Source organism: Sceloporus occidentalis, unplaced genomic scaffold (genome assembly GCF_023333645.1).
Source record: "Sceloporus occidentalis isolate IW3139 unplaced genomic scaffold, rSceOcc1.0.p SCAF_5, whole genome shotgun sequence".
Taxonomy (NCBI): Eukaryota; Metazoa; Chordata; class Lepidosauria; order Squamata; family Phrynosomatidae; genus Sceloporus; species Sceloporus occidentalis.
Genome location: NW_028316985.1, coordinates 105,848,057 through 105,858,713, shown reverse-complemented (window position 1 = coordinate 105,858,713; position 10,657 = coordinate 105,848,057). Strand labels below are relative to the sequence as shown.

At 42.7% G+C, this 10,657-nt stretch overlaps 1 protein-coding gene across 2 annotated transcripts in view; it reads left to right on the top strand.

Annotated features, from left to right (window-relative positions):
- Positions 1-1,143: 1,143 nt before the first annotated feature.
- The window catches only part of LOC149312621 (semaphorin-3D), a 173,049-nt gene continuing 163,535 nt past the window's right edge, over positions 1,144-10,657 (top strand). For both annotated transcript variants that reach the window (XM_089525017.1, XM_089525016.1), the window contains exon 1: positions 1,144-1,347. The gene's annotated coding sequence lies outside the window, so the exon portion shown is untranslated. The remainder of the gene's footprint in view (positions 1,348-10,657) is intronic.

The window sequence follows — 10,657 nt, the reverse complement described above, 5'->3', positions numbered from 1 at the left end:
GGGAGAGGCTACTGTATATAGAAATTGCATTCAAGATCCCGAGCTTTACCTGGTTGATACAGTTTGACATGGTGGCAAAAAAATGATCTCTTGCTTTTTGGTTCTGAAAGATTCAAGGATGGGAGGAAGCATGCAGCAAAAAGACATACAGTGGGTCCTTGTTATCCGCTGGGGTTTGGTTCCAGGACCAAACTCTTCCCTGGATAACAAAATCTGTGGATGCTCAAATACTATTAAATACAATGGCATAGCAAAATGGTGTCCTTTATATAAAATAGAAAATTAAGACTTGCTGTTTGGAATGTATACTTTCTTAAAAAAAATATGTTCAAGCCATGGATAGATTTTTCTCAACTGTGTTTTCTTCTCTCAGATGGCTGTGTGCCATCTCCTGTATCAGTGGCAGCATGCCTTGATATTATTTAGTACTGGGATACACAAGTAGGATAGATCAGTTGCCGCCAGGTGACAAAGTCTTGCTTGTGAGTTTCCCAGAAGCGGCAGGGTCCCCACTGTGGAAAGAAGATACTGGACAAATAGGCCTTTGGACTAATCCAGAAGGCATTCTTATATTCCTGTGTCCTGAAGATGACTTCACTAATGGAGGAAAACAAAATATTTCTATCCCTGAAAGGGATCCCCAAAAAGACAAACCATTGGGTCCTAGACCAGATCAAGCCAGAGTTCTTAGTCATGCTCAAAAGGGAGGACATCTGGACATGCCAGACCGCAGGTTAAATGGAGGATGTGTCCTGGAAAAGGAGGACGTCTGGCCACTCTGTTTTCAGTCGTGCCAAAAAAGGAGGACGCTTGGACATTCTCCCTGGACAGAAGAAGCTTGAAATGGAGGGCATGGTCCTGAAAGAGGAGGGCTGCCTGACTACTCTGGTTTAGGAGGGAGGGAAAGCGCAAATTCTTTGTCTGGCTCAAGTGCTCTGGGCCCCACAACAAACTCCAACTCCCAGAATTCCATAGCACTTGAGCCAGAAAGGGTTAAAGCGGGGCCAAACCGGGTTATCCCTCCAGTGTGGATGCAGCCGAGGAACTCGACGCCGCTCCTCCTGCTCTGCTCTGCTCTCCTCCTCCTCCTCCTCCTCTTATAACACCCCTCGCTCCGGAGGAGTCAGTCAGTGGCCATCCTGGGGCTGCTCCGGAGCAGTGAGGCGGAGGCGACCCACGTGGAAGCAATGCAGCTGATGCCTGGCCAGGGACACTGACCCTTGGGAAGGAAGAAGGCTTTTCCCTGGCTCAACTTCCCCAAAGTCGGAGAAGGAGGAGGAGAAGCAAGCAGGCGGCAGTCCCTTTGGCAACTCAGCCTCCGAGAGGGAAGAAGGCGAGGGATCGGAGGTAAGGCGCAAAGCGGAGGGAAGGAGGGTGGCCTGGCGGGGCTAGCCCCGGTCTGGGTCTCTCTGGACGGGGAGACCCCCCGAGTCTTGTGGCGCTGCCCTGCTAAGAGGGACACGGAGAGCCTGCCATCCCAAGGAGCCTCTCCAGTCTCTCTCGAAAGGCAGCAGCGCCTCAAGACTTTTGGCGTCTCCCAAAATATTACGCAACGTACATACACACATATCCACCCACACACATATATATGTCTTCATAGACACATTCATATACACACGTATACACACACACACACATGTATATACACATACACACATATACATACATACAAACACACACATACATACACAAGTACTCTCACACACACATATATACACACATGTATATACATGTGTGTATATATATATATATACACACAGATATACACACAAATATACACACAAATAAATACACATGTACACACACACATATATACACCCACCCACATGTACACACACACACAGATATATATATATACACACACACACACATATATCCACCCACATGTACATACACACACAGATACACACACACACACACACACATATATCCACCCACATGTACACACACACACAGATATATATATATATATATATATACACACACACACACACATATATCCACCCACATGTACATACACACACAGATAGATATACACACACACACACACACACACACATATATCCACCCACATGTACATACACACACACACACACACACACACATATATATCCACCCACATGTACACACACACACAGATATATATATATATATATATATACACACACACACACACATATATCCACCCACATGTACATACACACACAGATAGATATACACACACACACACACACACACATATATCCACCCACATGTACATACACACACACACACACACACACACACATATATATCCACCCACATGCACATATACACATACACACACATTCATACATGCATATACATACACACACACACATACACACATACGCACGCACACACACACATACAGACAGTGGTGTCACTAGGGTTGCTGTCACCCCCTTCCCCACATGGACCTCCTCTCATGCCACACTGTACAGAATCCTTAACCATGTTTTTTGTACTAACCAGTGCTCATAAATCATAAGATTGGTGAATGCAATGGCAACAGTTGTGACACAAACAACTCACAAAAATTAAAACCGCGCCTTTAAACTATACTATCATGCGCACGGCCTAAATGTACTTACGTGTGCCTTGTTTCACTTGCTTCAAGTGAACATTTGGTAAGGTGAGTTGTTTTTATAGATTATTATTATGGTACCCAGCTTGTTGGAGGAATTTCACTTCCACATTGTAAACCACTGAGGGAGTGCTAGTTCACCAATAAGCAGTAGAGAAATGCTCTTGCTGTTTCTATGTTGCTATTATTATTATTTAAACAATAAAATTTAATTTTTTAAAAAAACTTGGGGGGCTTTTTCCTTGCACTAAGCCTTGCCCCAGATACACCACCTTTTCAGCCTTTGAAAGGGATGCAGGTAAACCCCACAGCCCATTTCTGTGGGGTGCCTCACACACCTTCTAGTGATGTCCCTGTATATGCGAGTGGGTTTGTATACATATTTTCAATAGCAACAAAGCTGTGGTTGGGAGTATTCAAACTAAGCAATAGTAGGTTCCCTACTGAATGACAATTTGTCCCTCCAACTTTCTGGCAGCGTGATCCTGACTTTGGTAGCAGAGTTAAATCTTTGGACTGAACCCAAAGACAGTTCTGATCCGTTCCATGGAGGCTGCCTTTCTGGCAAGTGCGCCCATATATAGGATCACATCCATGTTTCTTGCAGTCAAATGGAAGCATCTGAAGGGTTTCTGGAAAATCCAGGGCTGTGATCCCTGAGTGGAAGCTCCAGGGGATACAGGGAGACTTTCTTCGAGTAAACCTACTCAGGCTTTATGTGTAAAATGCCTATGTGCAGGAGGAGATTGGTTGATGGCCATAGACCTTGTAAGCTTTCATGGCTTTGCCATCATCTCCTTGGGGCACCTGACAAGTTGAACTTTAGCAGAAGAACTGGCACCCGCCTGGCTTTAATAGGCTGATCCCAATGAAGAGACATTAGTCACTTATTCTCCAGTTTAGACTGAATTAGGGGTTATCTTATTTCTCTGTCTCTTCTTAGCTTTGGCAGGGCACTGATTTTGGTACATTGTATAATTTTTGTTTATGCGGAAAGAAACGTGTGGAATGTTTGGACACAGCACACTTGTTTGGAAGTCAATCCTTCTGATCTGAGTAGCAGATTGATCAAACACAGAAGAGCCTCCGGCTCTGTATGCGGCTGCAACCTTAAAAAGCACACTTGTTAGTACAGTTTAAGTCCCCTCCTGTTGAACATAGTAAGGGGCATTTCTCAGCAAATATTCTTATGAATATGCCAGGCATTGGAAGTGCTAAAGGTTTTAGAGTATGCTTGTGCAAGACTGACTATAGCCAAATCAATGATGCCATGATCGTAGTTTTTTGTGGGTTTTGCGAGCTATGTGGCCATGTTCTGGAAGAGTTTATTTCTGACACTTCGACAGCATCTGTGGCTGGCATCTTTGTCCCCTGGAGATGCCAGCCACAGATCCTGTCGATGCATCAGGAATAAACTCTTCTAGAACATGGCCACATAGCCCCCCAAAAACACCACAAAATAACCTATGGATGCCGGCTGTGAAAGCCTTCAATACCATGATCAGTTGGTAGTGCTGTAGGATATTGCAGTTGGGTACAAACCTATTTAATGTGGCATCATTGTTGCTTGGACAGTGAGGCTATTATTGACAATCTTTGTGAGACTTGCCTGTTGCACATTCCTCACTGAACTACAGCAGTATGAAAAATGGCTGTGGTTAGGGGCCAGTCATTTGAAGATTTTCTGTGGCTTTGGTGATCACATCATTATCAGTAGCATCCACAACTGGGGAACTTTTAATAGAATCATGGAATCATAGAATTGGAAGAGACCACAAGGGCCATCCAGTCCAACCCCATTCTGCCATGCAGGAAATCTCAATCAAAGCATCCCTGACAGATGGCCATCCAGCCTCTGTTTAAAGACCTCTAAGGAAGGAGGCTCCACTACATTCCAAGGGAGTGTGTTCCGCGGTCAAACAGCCCTTACTGTCAGGAAGTTCCTCCTAATGTTGAGGTGGAATCTCTTTTCCTGTCGCTTGCATCTATTGCTCCATGTCCTAGTTTCTGGAGCAGCAGAAAACAATCTAGCTAACTCCCCAATGAGACATCCCTTCAAGTATTTAAACAGGGCTATCATAGTACCTCTTAACCTTCTCTTCTCCAGGCTAAACATCCCCAGCTCCCTAAGTCAAACTGAAGCTTTCTTTCTTCATTTCTTGTGGAGCACAGATTCCTTGCGCCTTCTGCCTCCACACACTACTAAGAGTAAAGTTGTCCATTTATATCAGCAGAGGCACTACAACTAGCTCCTATCTCCTAGGATGCAATCTGACCTGAGCAGCAATCATTCAATGACAGCAGAGGATGCAAGGCTAAACATCCTTTCTTTGCAAAGAGGAGGGGGGGAGTCTTTCACCAGAGAGAAAGCTGGTTTCCGAAAGAACTGAACTTGGAAACCTTACCTTTTATGGACTACATCTCCCAGAGTCTCCTGTTTTTGGCCATGCAGCCTGGAGAATTGGGGGAAATATAGTAAAAAAAAAGGTCACTTTTCCAACTCCAGTACAATTAGGATACATCTTAAGACACTCACAGGTAAGATTGTTTCTTTAAAATGTGGGTTGCTCTAGTCTTCATCCTTGTCTGCCTCTTTCTTTTCAAGATTAGCAACAAAGAATTTAATATATTAATAAATTTTCTCCATGAAAAGGAGATTTAAAAATTCAGAAGCAATTTTTTCTTGAACTATGTTCCAACTTTGTAAATGGGAATGCCAAATTTCTCTGTGGTATTGAGATCAGTTCCTCTCAGCAAGCCTTTCTCTTGTATAAATTATTGGAAATCTACTATAAAGTATTTGTGTAAGTTATTGGAAATCTGCTAAAAAGTATTTGATGAATGACGTCCAATGTACTGGATATATAGCTATTAATGTAGAAAAGAATTTAGAGAGGAGGATTTGAATTTGAGGCAAGGAGGCTGTGCAAAGGGAAAAATGCCAAACAATCTTTCACTTTAAGAACTCAATTTTGACCTGACAGAATGCTTTGGCTCACCATGTCACAGTTTCCTTCCTTTCATGGTTTCATTCTGTGGATATGACAGGCATTTAGCCAGGAAATTTATTTAATGGGTCTCTCTACCTGGAAGGGATTGAAAGGTTCAGAATGTAGGCTATTTACGTTTTAGCACTACAACTTCCAGATTCCTCCAGTCAGCATTGCTACTGGGGATCCTGGGGGTTAAAGTCCAAAATGCCTTTGTCTGGTGCATCCCCTGCTTCGATCCATTGGGAGAGGCAGGAAACACAAATAAATTATTATTATTATTATTATTATTATTATTATTATCATCCTTCCATTTTCATCTGCTCTTCCTGTAATAATAAGGAGGTGCTATCTGAATGCAGATTTCTTGTATATTAGATATATGCATGCAGGACTTGCCTGACTCTGGGTGTCAAAACTCTTCCCTCTTGACCATAAGGAGATTCTTATTCACTCAAGATGGATTGGAAGCCAATGACCACCTTTTCCTGATAAGTGAGTCAAGCAGTTTATCCCTTTTGTAAATCCATAGGATTCTTAAGTCCATTCTCTGGCAGTGAAAATGGTCATCCTCTGAATATCACAGTTCCCCATGAATGCTTTTGAGAGGCTCCTTGGTTTAGGTTGTTTAGAAGCAAAAACTGTTTTGTTTCTTTTCTGTTTATCTGCCTGATTTCCCTCTTCCCCAATATTTATCCTGCATCCCTTTCTCTTACTTTGTACTAGTTGATAGTCAAAAGATATTTTCACCTGCATGCTTTTTAAAGACTATGTTGCTCAGATCAGTGTTACTTAAAGTGGTGCTCCCTAGACTAGTGGCAGTCTGTGTGTAATTGACCATCAGTGTACAGTGGATTTCAGGAAACATTGCAGATATTATAATAATGTAGCACAGATATGAAACCAGTTCTTGGTATATGGGAGGAAATGGTTTGTCCATCCCATCAGATAGCTTGGTGGTACTGATAGCTCGAAGCACTGCTTTAGATTAAAGCGAAGTACAGCCTAAAGAGGTGAGAGAATGTGAGCTGGTGAATGCTCTCCTATTAATTTAGAGCTGACTTGAATTCCAGGTGTGGTCCTTCCTTCCTAAAAGGCTATTGACTGTTTCCTATCTAGTGGTGGCTTAATAGTGCCTTAAGGTATTAGCAGATGGCTTTGTGGTTCAACAGCTGTCTGGAACTCCTCTTCATCATCCTTCCCTGTTCCCCTAAAACAGTGGGTCAAAAATTGTCGTTTTGTGACACTTTGCCAACTGAAGCCAGAAAAACAATCAAGTAATGGAATGAGCCATCAAGATTGTTACCAACTAGTGGTGTCTCTGTGGCTGATGTCACCCAGTGTGGGGTGGCATTGGGGGGAGACTGTGGGGTGGGGGTGAACTGCCCTGGTATGTCCCCCCTCCCTCTTCCTTGCTTGCCTGCCCTCTGGCTGACCCACTGCCCCCAGCAGTGGTGCTGCAGCCTCTGGATGGTTGTTCAGGTGGGGGGGGGGATTGGTGCAGCTACTCAGTGGAGCAGATATGCTGGATGGACCCCAAGCAGTGCCTGCTGCTATGGGGAGTGCTGTGGCATCTGGCCATTTGGGATCTGGTGTGGCTGCTTGAGGGAGCAATTGTGCTGGGCCCCAAACAAAAAACAGCCCCCCCCCCTGAGCATTGCCTGCAATGGGGGGATGATGCTGAGGCCTCCCGATGGCCATTTGCTGGCACATGAAAAGAGATGTGATACGGAATTCTAGCCCCTTTGGGTGTACACCACCCCAGGTGTCACTCGGTGCAACCCATACCCCACTAATGATGCTGTGGGAAAGGAGATTGAAATGAGTTACTGTGAGGAGGGAGAGCTTTGAAATGTGTTACAGTGGGGGGTTACTGTGGGATGAGAGAGCTTTGAAATGAGTTACTGTGGGGAGTTACTGTGAGGAGGGAGATCTTTGGAATGAGTTACTGTGGGGAGTTACTGTGAGGAGGGAGAGCTTTGGAATGAGTTACTGTGGGGAGTTACTGTGAGGAGGGAGAGCTTTGGAATGAGTTACTGTGGGGAGTTACTGTGAGGAGGGAGATCTTTGGGATGAGTTACACAATAGATTACTTTTTAAAAATATATTTCCCAAACTCTGTTTTTAATCCACAGATTTCACCAGCTTCCTAAATCTCTGATATATACTTAACAATATTGATGAAGAATGAATCAAGCAAAGCAACCCATATTGTTTCCTTTCCATCTTCATTTAACATTTTTAGTCTTGCAATAGAAAATTATTTCAAATCTTTCAACAGTTTCAAATATGTTTACGTATTCAGGGTCCATTTATCACAGCAATGTTGAAAGGATCAAAATTCATAATGTGATATGCATTTTTTTCTTACACAGAGTTCATCTGGCTGAGTGTGTGTAGATCAAGAACTCGCTACACAGTGAACTTAAAACAGTTCTAATAAAAGTAGCATTTTACCATATCTTTGAATGTCCCCCCATTAGATTTGTATGCTTTATTTTCTGAATGAACATATCTGCACGCGTGCGCGCGCGCACACGCACACACACATTATTGCATTCAAAAAGCAGTTAATCCTTTTTGCTTCTTTTGTAGCTTGCATGTAGTGAAAGAAAAGCATAGCGGGGCTTTGAAATATTAATAACACTTTAAATGCCTGAGAACCATTGATTTTGATGGAGTTGGATATTTGATAGAGCAAAGCTTGACATGTCTACTGAGAAATAAGCACCATTGTGTTCAGTGTAATGTACTCACAAGTAATTTTGTATAGAAAGGCTGCCAACAATCCAGTCCTATACATGTCAGCTTAGAAGTATTGATCCTTTCACTGGGGCTTCATCTTAGCTGCAAAAATAATGCAGTTTGACACCACTTTAAGTGTCATGGCTCCATCCTATGGAATCCTGCGGTTTGCAGTTTGTTGTGACACCAGAGCTCTCTGACAGGGAGGGCTAACTGTCTCACAAAGCTACAACTCCCAGAATTCTATAGCAGTGCACTATGCCAATTAAAATGATGTCTATCTGCATTATTTCTGCAGTGTAGATTGAGCCTTGGTCTCACTCCTATCTTTGTAACTTTCTGTCAGGATGCAGACTAAAATCTGATTCCTTTACACCTCTCTCCCTCCCTATCTCCCTCTTTGTTGTTGTTATTGTTATATTTCTTTCTATCCTAACTTTCTCCCAGATTGGGACTCAAAGCAGCTTATGATAGAAACATAATTCATTAGAATCATATTCTTTAGGAGAAGGTGCTTCATTTTGCAGCTTGTACCTTGATCAGTTGTCACTGGTTTCATATATGCCCTCAAGAAGGACCCCATTCAATAGATTCCTGTTCCTCATAGCTCCAGGAGGTTATTTCTAGGCAGTAAGGATGCAGGAAGGGGATCATCATTATTTCGTTTGGTCTGTGTCTTTCTTGCTTTTTATTATGTGATGTGTCTCCATTAGAATTATCCCACCTGGAAAGACCCTGCCTGGGGATACAACCACTCAAATGAACAAAGGACTGTTCAAAAGCAATGCAGCTCCTGCAGTCTGCCAGGTACAAAGCCAGCTGGCCAATTGTCTTCTGGCTTGATCTTCCCAGGCGGAATGCAGCAGCAGTAGGTGTTGCTAAGTGGAAACATACAAATAGTGTAAATGTGTTACTCATTTGCTTCTTTGTTTTCATGGAATTGCTTGGGCTGTGGATGAGCCACACAAAAGAAAGAAGGAAAGGAACAAGCCTCAGAATACAGATGCCCACAAAGCACTGGAAATGCAAATAGCAGTGACTCACTTTAACACATGTAAAAGGAACATTTAATTTGGTTAATTTGACCTTTTAAACAGTACTGCATCTTAGACTGTGCTGCACCCCTGACATCTTTGTCTGGATTTCTCATATCCTCTAAACTTAACAGTGACAATGCTTCTAACAGTTCTGAAAAAAGAACTCTTTCTGATTCTGTTCTTCCCTCTCCGCTCCCCTTTTTTTCTGTTTTTCTTGCCACATTCACCTGTGTTTAAAATACAATTATTCTTGCTCTCCTAATGTCCCAACAATCCTCCAGGCAGGTGTCTTGTAGGTGGCTCACACCTGCCCTCTACCACTCAGGATGATGTTATTTGTAGTCCAATTGGTTTAGGGACACTAGGTTTAAGGAAGGCTGAATTAAACATTCATATCCTCTTTCCTTTCCCTCTTCAACAGACTTTTCTCCAGTCTTAGCAAAAGAATGGAAGATTCCATTCTTTAGATTTTTCAGCTACGTATTTTTTAAAAAATCATCTTTACAAAATCCTCTCTGCGCTGATCTAATTTCAATCTTTCCAGTGTTCCTGTGGATTGGAATTTAGCCATCTCTTGAATATTTTCTTGTCTTGTGATACCATTTGTGGCAATTTAAATAGAACAAAACTGCCCTCTAAACATGCATTGTAACAGAAAATGTGTCTTCACTTTGAGATGACCCCCCCCCCCCCTAAATAATTTTCATGTACATATAGAACTGGATAGTGGATAAAAAGGTAGGTAAGGCAACTCAGTTTTTTGAGATCTTACCAACACTCTTGGCTTCTGTTCAGATTTCTCTGATCTTTTGCCTGAAATGGAATCCATATGTTACCAATTGTTCAGTTTGGGTTTTGGTGCAATATCAATTGCATGGTTGCATTTAATCTAGGAAAGACAAAGAAAGTTCACCATCAAAAGAATTCAACTATCCTATTTAGTTCCAGTTTGCTTGTGGCTAGCATAAAGACTGTTGTGATTACCAGGTGTCCTGAAGTTTGGAAATTTCTCATTATGGGTGAGATGGGATGATTTAGTGCCCTTGGAAGGCTGGATCAGGGCCACAGCATGAGGTTGCCGCAGTCCTGGTCCAGAGTGAAAAGGGGCGGCTACAGGCCACCTCTTTGGGTTGGTATGTAGAGCCCCTTACATCCTATAGTTTGAATAGTAATCTACTGAAAAATTAGCCACACCTTCAAATCAAGGGGTGAAACAGAGTCTTGATTCTGTATTGGAATATGCTAAATGAAAATGGGCTAACTATTGTCCATTCAGAGGT